At 42.6% G+C, this 8139-nt stretch overlaps 1 long non-coding RNA gene and 1 pseudogene across 2 annotated transcripts; both read right to left on the bottom strand.

Moving 5' to 3' along the window:
* Positions 1 to 333: 333 nt before the first annotated feature.
* Positions 334 to 1804, bottom strand: LOC103885064 (annotated as a pseudogene).
* An 836-nt stretch (positions 1805 to 2640) lies between these two features.
* LOC103885063 lies at positions 2641 to 7863 on the bottom strand. 2 transcript variants are annotated; one of them, XR_647950.3, is made up of 3 exons: positions 7695 to 7863; positions 6011 to 6146; positions 2641 to 3620 (listed from the first exon to the last, which is right to left on the bottom strand). It is a non-coding gene; the product is annotated as an uncharacterized LOC103885063 (long non-coding RNA). The 2 variants fall into 2 exon arrangements; XR_001903352.2 differs by lacking the exon at positions 2641 to 3620 and adding an exon at positions 4562 to 4773.
* Between the last annotated feature and the right edge of the window lie 276 nt (positions 7864 to 8139).

Genomic DNA, 8139 nt, shown 5'->3' with positions numbered 1-8139 from the left:
GGTTTTATAAGAAGAGGAATCTAAGCAGAACAATTATGTGTACATAAGAGATAGCTCTGCTTTGTTCTGTGGTTGGACAAAAGCCAGGTAGAGTTCCAATGTGTAAAAAGCTTTAAAAATCTACATTACATTGATTCAATGTCAATGCAAACTCTCAAGTACTTTTTAAAAAAAGTTAAAATTTTGCTTGTACACTATTGGTGAGAGTATAAATCAGTTCAACCATTGTGGAAAACAGTGTGGTGATTCCTCAAAGACCAAAACAAACAAAGAAACAAGAAAACCCCCAAAATACCATTTGATCCAGTAATCCCATTACTGAGTTTGTACCAAAGGAATATAAATTGTTATATCATAAAGATACATACATGTGTATGTTCATTGCACATAAACATTCATGTAATAGCAAAGACATGACATCAACCTAACTGATCGTTAATGGTAGACTGGATAAAGAAAATATGGTACATATACACCATGGAATACTATGCAGCCATAAAAAAGAACAAGATGATGCCTCTTGCAGGAACATAGACAGAGCTGGAGGCCATTATCCTTAGGAAACTAATGCAGAAAAAGAAAAGCAAATACCACATGTTCTCACTAATAAGCCAGAGTTGAATAATGAGAACACATGGACACAAAGAGGGGAACAACAGATACTGGAGCTGATTGAAGGGTGGATGGTGAAAGGAGGGAAAGCATCAGGAAAAATAACTACTGGGTACTAGGCCTTATTCCTGTGTGATACAATAACGTGTACAACAATCCCCCACGACACAAGTTTACCGAAATAACAAACTGCAAACCTGCAAGTGTACCCCAAACTTAAAAGTTAAAAATAATTTCTTTCAAAAAAAAGGGTTAAATTTTTACATAAATACTGGAATCCTCAAAATTAGCCAATCATTTCAAACAACACTAATTTCAGATGATCCCTTTTATTTAGAAGCCATGCATCTGTTTTGATCTAAAGTCACTGTCTTACATCAGCCTACTTAAAAAAATTCTACTTAAAACATATTTATATTTTTAAAATAAATATATTGCAAGCTTGGAGAGACATGGGGTACTTGTCTACACACGTTCATTATCAATTCTCTACAAAGGCTGCTGCAGCCACCACCAGAGTTCTTATGTTTCCTCTTGTGGAAGCCGTCCATACTTCTTTTTTTAACATGTAATTTATGTATGACCCATTCCAGTGTTTCTTGCCCTTTATTAGCATTTGAAGATATCATTCTTGCCATGAGTCCTTCAGGGTAACTGCTGAGACTGACTGCTTTCACAGTGATAATAGCTTCTTGAGTCAAAATAGTTTTTTTTTTTTTTTTCCTGGGTACTGACAATGTGGTTTGCATATAACTCTCTCATCTACTGAAACCGTATTTGTAAGTGAAATACTAGTAGATTTAAGTTCCATTGTTTTCTCTTCTCTACAGGATTAACTACAGAATATTCTAGCACATATGTTCTGCTTTTTGCTGCACCAATAAAAGTCTTGCAGTTCTCACTCTTTGCGGAGAAGCCTGTGGCTGTGCAGCTCTCCAGAGGGATTTTATAAGTCTCTCCAACACATCAACCCGCACCATGCTCAGGTTCATAGGGTTTGGGTATTTGTGCGTTGCAACTGTTGTAACAGTTTCCCACAAGTGATCAAAGACGTGCTCTGAAGTCCAGATCTTGATGGTGCAGGCAGTCTGAGAGATGTGTGGGCAGCACAGGGAACAATTAGATTAAAGGGCTACACCTGCCCCACTCCACCCATTACACCCCAAAATACTTTGCAGTGCACAGGCGCCATCGATTCCACGCTAAGGACTTCCCAACCCCAGCCTCCACCCCTTATTACAATGTAACGTTTAAAGCAGGGGTCCCCAACTTCCCAGGCAGCGGATCAGTGCGGGTCTAGCGGCCCTTTAGGGACCCTACAGAACAGCAGGAAGTGAGTGGCAGGCAAGCGAGCATCCGCCTCCTGTCAGATCAACCGAGACATTAGATTCTCATAGGAGCGCCAACCCTATTGTGAACTTGCGCCGTCCTGCTGAGAATCTGATGCTTCATGACCTGAGGTAGAACAGCTTCATCCTAAAACCATCCTTGTCTCCCCACCCGCCACCCATGGAAAAATTATTTTCCACACAACCAGTCCCTGGTGCCAAAAATGCTGGGGACCCCTGATTTAAAGAACACTGTTAATGCCTGTTCCCTGACTTCATATGGAGGGTCACGGGTCAGTTCTGAAGCGACTCCAGCAAGTGATCCACCCAGCCGTCCCTTCCCACCTTGTTAGTATTCACAGCTCCTCAAAGGCCCCCTGGAATTTAGACTAAAGCATGATCATACCATTGCATGCCAGCCTGGGCGACCCAGGAAGACACCATCTCAAAAAAGAAAAAAAAGCCCTGAGCTGGATCCCTGCCCCCTTTCTGTCTGCTTTAGGCCCATTTATACCAATCTATACCAATCTTTTTTTTGGAGTGCAGTGGCACAATCTCGGCTCACTGCAAGCTCCACCTCCCGGTTCACGCCATTCTCCTGCCTCAGCCTCTCGAGTAGCTGGGACTAGAGGCGCCTGCCACCAAGCCCGGGTAATTTTTTGTATTTTTAGTATAGATGGGGTTTCACCGTGTTAGCCAGGATGGTCTCGATCTCCGAACCTCGTGATCCTCCTGCCTCAGCCTCCCGAAGTGCTGGGATTACAGGCTTCAGCCACTGCGCCCAGCCCATTTAAACCAATCTTGATTTACTAGCTCAAAATCAATTCCACAGGTGGAGGATAAGGGAAAGTCTTTAATCAAAGTGAGTGTACAGTTTCAATGGAGGAACCATAGCAATTTTGAGTAGATCTAAAAAGAACAGTTCCTAAGCATATTACATATTATTCATTCCATGAAGAGAGTTTTTCTAAATGAAAAATGTTTAGTACGTTCTGATCTCCACAGCAGAGACCTCAAGGCTCTTATGCGTGCAGGGCACAGTTCCAGTGCAAATGTCCTCAGGGACGGCAAGAGGGTCCCCACTGGGGTGCCTCGGACACCTTCCCAGGCAGCAGTTAAGCGCGGCGTGCTGCAGGTTTGCAGAAAGGCTGGGGTTCCTCTCCTTTCAGGGTTCCTTCTGATGGAATCGTGGAGTTTCAGCAGCTTCCGGGTGCGGCCTGGACTGCAGAGGGCGCCCTGGGCGTGTGTCCTTCCACCTCTGCAGGCGCTGGCATCTCCAGGCTGGTTCAGGACGCTTTGGACCCCACCGTCTGTAGCATCTGCGTCTTCTTGAGGCGACTGGAGCCTGTTTGTGGTTTCAGCCATTGACTCCTGGACATGGGAGTCTCGAGGGCGTTTTTGGCCCGTCTCATCTCTGGGAAGGGCTCTGTGTCCTGTGCAGGTGCCGTGCAGCAGCCAGCGCGCAGCAGAGCTCCCGCAGAGCTGATGGCATTGGCAGGAGTGGCGGTTCAGCACAGGGAAGTTATCCAGTGCCCACGCTCAGGCTTGCTCTTGGTTCAGGTGTCATGGCATGTGGGCCTCTGGACCTGCCTGCCTCCAAGACAGCTCTTCCATGATTGATGGATGGAACTCCATAGCTTCAGCTTCCCAAGGCTTGACCGCCCCAGGCACATAGCTAGTCTAGGAAAAGAGCAAATGGCTCAGTTCATCCCTGACTGTGGGTTTTTATAGCATTCTGTCTTGTACAAGAAGTCAGATACCAGAATCCAGTCATGTGGGGACTAACACTTATTTACCTTGCTAATTGCTTTGGGCAGTGATAGGATTATGCGGAAAATTTTATCATTCCAGAAGGCACTATTGAAACTCCTTGGGTTTTTATTGGATGAGGTGGTAAAAGCGTGGGGTGGGGGTGAGAGAATGGGTCCAGTTATTGGCAGTTTTCCTATTTCAATAAGAAATTGTTAGTTTTCAGTATTTTAATATTTTACAATTTGGTGAGATGTTAGATGTACATCTCTTACAGATATCATGTATCAAATTAACGGAATTCACTGTTTCTAATTTGCTGAGATGATTTTTGCATTAATAAGATACAGGGTTGAATTAAAACTTTTTTTGGTATCTACTGAGATACGTGGGGAATAACTTTGATTGATTTTCAAATGCCCAACCAATGTTGAGTTCCTGACAAACACTATTAGATTATAACACACTTTTTAAAAAGCACTGGATTCAGAATACTAACATGTCGTTTATGATTTTGCTCTCTGATTGGGAGAGATATTGGCTGATCAAAAAAACTGAGGAGGGGCACTAGAGTGATGCATGAAATGGGCTTATTAATACTTAAACTTGTCAATATTTAAAAGGTCTTTCCTGTGGCTGTCCTACCCAGTCAAAGACTTTTCAGATACAGGAAACATGTCTCATTTGGAGCATTTCAAAAGGCAAGATTGGCCTGAGTCATTCTATTTTTGAAAGCACCCTGAAGCAAATTTTAACCCAGAGTGAATTGTTGAGGATTCCTCCTGCAGGGGAAGAACACTGAGGCACATGAGGTAAGCAGAGAGGCATATTTAATGGCCTGGCTTCCCAAGGAAACATTACTGAGGTAGACACCCATGTGAGATTGTTTTATTCAAGAATGCATTTTAAGAGTGAAATGGGCTTTGCAGACGCTGCCGCTGCCGGAAGTCCTGTACTATCAGCCATGGTCAACCCCATCATGTTCTTCGACATTGACATTGCTGTCAACGGCAAGCCCTTGGACTGCATCTCCTTTGAGCTGTTTGCAGACAATGTTCCAAAGACAGCAGAAAACTTTCGTGTTCTGAGCAGTGGAGAGAAATGATTTGGTTATAAGGGTTCCTGCTTTCACAAAATTATTCCAGGGTTTATGTGTCAGGGTGGTGACTTCACACGCCATAATGGCACTGGTGGCAAGTCCATCTATGGCGAGAAATTTGATGATCAGAACTTCATCCTAAAGCATTCAGGTCCTGGCATCTTGTCCATGGCAAATGCTGGGCCCAACACAAATTGTTCCCAGTTTTTCATCTGCACTGCCAAGACTGAATGGTTGGATGGCAAGCATGTGGTCTTTGGCAAAGTGAAAGAAGGCATGAATATTGTGGAGGTTATGGAGCACTTTGGATACAGGAATGGCAAGACCAGCAAGAAGACCACCATTGCTGACTGCAGACAATTCTAGCAAGTTTGACTTATGTTTTATCTTAACCACCAGACCATTCCTTCTGTAGCTCAGGAGAGGGCCCCTCCAACCCATTTGCTTGCAGTATCCTATAGTCTTTGTGCGCTCGCTGCAGTTCCCTTTGGGTTCTATGTTTTCCTTGTTCCCTTCCATGCCTAGCTGAATTGCAGAGTTAAGTTTATGATTATGAAATAAAAACTAAATAACGAGCAAATAAAAAGAAGTGAAATGTCCAGTTGAACAACAGAAGACAAAACTGGTAAACTGAATAGAGGTGAAAAATTGAGTGACTTCTCCTTCTCAACCAAGCTCCCCCTAAAACCACCCTTTGGGTTTCCCTTCCATTCTCTTTTAATCCAAACACCACCACCCCGCTCTTACTTCCATAAATAAACATTCCTCTTCCTCATAGGCCTGGGTTTATTCTCTTCTCTAGTACTACTGTAAAAGTGAAACAGCAAAATAGCCAACAGCACTAACTCTACTTTTGTTTATGGGAAATTTACTCATTTTTGCATGCAGACTAAGATAATTTTAGAGTACTGAAATAAAATGGTGAAATGCTGTCTCTACTAAAAATACAAAATAGTTGGGCGTGGTGGTGTGCACCTGTAATCCCAGCTACTTGGGAGGCTGAGGCAGGAGAATTGCTTGAATCCAGGAGGTGGAGATTGCAGTGAGCCAAGATCACGCCACTGTACTTCAGCCTGGGTGACAAAGCAAGACTCTATCTCAAAACAAAAACAAAAACAAAAACAAAAACCAAATACAACAACAACCACAACAAAACACATCCCACCATACCCACTGACTTCACTTTAAATGTATGGTCACCAGCTTCAAGTCCTCATCTTACCTTATTTGACCTCTCACCAGCGTTTGACCCAGTTGATTACTTTAACCTCCTTGATGTTTTCACTTGGTTGAAAATATGCATACCAGTTTTCTCCCACTTTTAAAATTTGCCCTTCTCTGCTGTTTCCTCCATATAGCTGAAAATAGAAACATATTAAATACGTGAAAATCCACAATGATACTACAAAATAACTCATTGTACACATGGAAAGTTTTTAGGACACACAAAAAATTATTGGGAAACTGGTAAATAAAAGAAAACATTAAATATTTATCCTGATTTTCTTGCACAACTGTATTTCAGGATAAACAAATAGTTGATAAGAAAACGTCCCTCCTTTTATAAGACGTCTATCTAATACAGGAATAAGAAAATCATAATATCACCATTTGTAATCCCTAATGCAGTAATGAATCTAGATAATGTCCTTCAATGGCTCCTGAAATCATCAGGTGAAAATCTGATGGGGAACTTTATAATAAATGGATTGGGTTGACACTTTTAAAACCACTAAGTGGAGACAACCAGACAATAAAATGATACAATGTGAGTCTCCCGCTCAATCTAAAAAGTATTATTGCCAAAAAAGCTCAAACTTCAATTTGATGTAGCTTCAGTTGTAACTACCAGCCAAGAGAATTACATCCTGGGGATGTAATTAGTCAAACCCATAATGTCAAACTTACAACAGAATTTCTTTAACAAATACATTTTAAGGAAAAAGTGGAGGGGAGACTATTACAGATTTTTTTAAAAAGAGAGAGAGAGAGACCAGGTGCATTGAATGTCCGTAATCCTAACACTTTGGGAGGCTGAGGCAGGGCAATTTTTTTGAGGCTAGGAGTTAGAGACCACCCTGGGCAACATAGCAAGTCCCTATTTCTGTAAGAAATATATTTTTTAAAAATTAGCCAGGTGTGGTGGCATGCACCTGTAGTCTTAGCTACACAGGGGACTGATGAAGGAGGTTGCTGGAACCCAGGAGTTCAAGGCTGCAGTGAACTATGATGGCACCACTACATTCCAGTTTGAGTGACAGAGCAAGACCCTGCCTAGACATATATCTATATCTATCTGTATACACATACATATGTACACATCTATAGTTACAGATATGTGTGTGTATATATATATAGAGAGACTGTTTTAGGCAGATTCGTTAGAAGGTAGAGGCTGAAGCTAGGATTAAGATGCCAGCATCTCATTTGGGTTGTGCACACTCAGGTCAGTTATTGGAAAGGAGGGAAGGAGGTGAGCGAAGGGAAGATGCTAAGCAGTGTGATGTGATGAGTGCCATTTTGCTGCCTCTGCCTTCACAAGCCAAGAAGTCAGCAGGTGGCTACTTGGTGCAGGGCTTCTCCAGCTGGATTGTAAGAAAAAGCCATACGTTGGACTGCCCACTGAAGAAAAAAAGAAGTCGCTTATTTGCTTGGTCTCTGTTCTTCATTGGTCATATTTTACCCTCCGAGGAGCTAACTCCTGCACTTCTGGATGGTCACATTCAGCCTCCGGACGTTTCGGGACATCAGCTCCCATACTTGGTGGGGAAATGTCCCACACAAGACCAAAAGTAGCATTAGACCAAGAGGGAGAAAGAAAAGTAATTGAAAAGATGTATAAGTTTGTGTCTCAAAACAGTTCACCCCCTTTCCCACACAGATCCACTCATATACTACCTACATACCCAGCTCCCAAGAAACAATATGGGATTCCTTTTTATCCCTTGGGAACGAAAATGTTCTCACTCGTTTCCTGTGAGGAGAGGTTCAGGTCTAATTAATCACAGACTCTTCTTTAAGGCTGCTAATCATGATCTCCTAGAAGACGAAGGCAAGACAGTAAAGCAAACCCATCATTCCCAACGAACCTCTGTAGCTGGTCTCAAGGCAGTTAAATTGCTTCCTAATGGTTGCCACTAGGTGGAGCCATAGGACCAGGTGAGATTCCTTATCTTCTGCGTAAGGTGGTGGATGCATAGCCAGAGGAAAACATGGGTTATGAGATAATTTGTATAGTAAAGCCTCCAAAATATTTTCTTTTTTTTTTTGGTTAAATTGTTATGTGTATGTGGGACAGGGGTAGGGGGTGCGGGAGGATGGGCTGACCATTTGTGATTCATCTTGAAACAG

The sequence above is a fragment of the Papio anubis genome, chromosome 5 (genome assembly GCF_008728515.1).
Source record: "Papio anubis isolate 15944 chromosome 5, Panubis1.0, whole genome shotgun sequence".
NCBI classification, from domain to species: Eukaryota; Metazoa; Chordata; class Mammalia; order Primates; family Cercopithecidae; genus Papio; species Papio anubis.
This window is presented reverse-complemented; position numbering and strand designations above follow the sequence as displayed.